This window comes from Tympanuchus pallidicinctus, unplaced genomic scaffold, assembly GCF_026119805.1.
Source record: "Tympanuchus pallidicinctus isolate F22 unplaced genomic scaffold, pur_lepc_1.0 scaffold5, whole genome shotgun sequence".
Taxonomy (NCBI): Eukaryota; Metazoa; Chordata; class Aves; order Galliformes; family Phasianidae; genus Tympanuchus; species Tympanuchus pallidicinctus.
In genome coordinates this window covers 656,154-657,004 of record NW_026294769.1, presented here as the reverse complement: position 1 = coordinate 657,004, position 851 = coordinate 656,154, and the positions used below count along the sequence as shown (strand labels likewise).

General features: G+C 36.4%; 1 non-coding gene across 1 annotated transcript; it reads right to left on the bottom strand.

The window, feature by feature from the left end:
* Nucleotides 1-274: 274 nt before the first annotated feature.
* On the bottom strand, nt 275-377 carry LOC128091656 (U6 spliceosomal RNA). The gene has a single exon (XR_008211500.1). It is a non-coding gene; the product is annotated as a U6 spliceosomal RNA (small nuclear RNA).
* Nucleotides 378-851: the final 474 nt, after the last annotated feature.

Genomic DNA, 851 nt, shown 5'->3' with positions numbered 1-851 from the left:
TGTACTTTATGTCACCTTGAATTTATATTTCAGGACATAAAGATGGATAGGATAGGATAGGATAGGATAGGATAGGATAGGATAGGATAGGATAGGATAGGATAGGATAGGATAGGATAGGATAGGATAGGATAGGATAGGATAATATAGAAGTTGAATTGGAAGGGACTTAGGGATCATCTAGTCTGACTGCCTGTCCACAAATTAGAGTGTGTTATTGAGGGCATTATCCAAATGACTTAAACACTGGCGGGCATGGGGCATTAACCACCTGCTGGGAAGCCTGAATTTCATGAATTTGTGTATCATCCTTGTACACGGGCTACTCTAATCTCTATATCATTCCAGTTTTAGTGTATATGCTACTGAAGGAACACATACTGAAATCTGTCTTAATATGCATATTAGGGGTGCATTTTTAATTGTGACTATATAAGTCTGTGCTTGATGCTATTCAATGAAATGCCACAAGATGAGATGAGGTATTCAGAAGAATTTCAGAGATTTTTCCAGGTTCATTTCTGCGGATAGACATATAACTGCATACACACACATAAATAAAATAGTAATAATAATAAACTGAATTACAACCAGGAGGGCTGTCTCCTTCCTCATAATTTCAGAATATAAAAATATTGGTATGTATCACTAGATGCAGATATGCCTCCTCTGACTTTCATTTTTGTGATTTTCACGTCTGTATAAGAATCTAGTTATTTTCTCAAAAATATACGCAGATCTCTCAAAATGAAATGAAGGACAGAGTCTGGTTTGGGAAGGCGGGGCTGGATAAAGAACAAATCCATCATTTAAATCCATCCTCAATTGTAAATTGAAGTGAAATGGCCTAC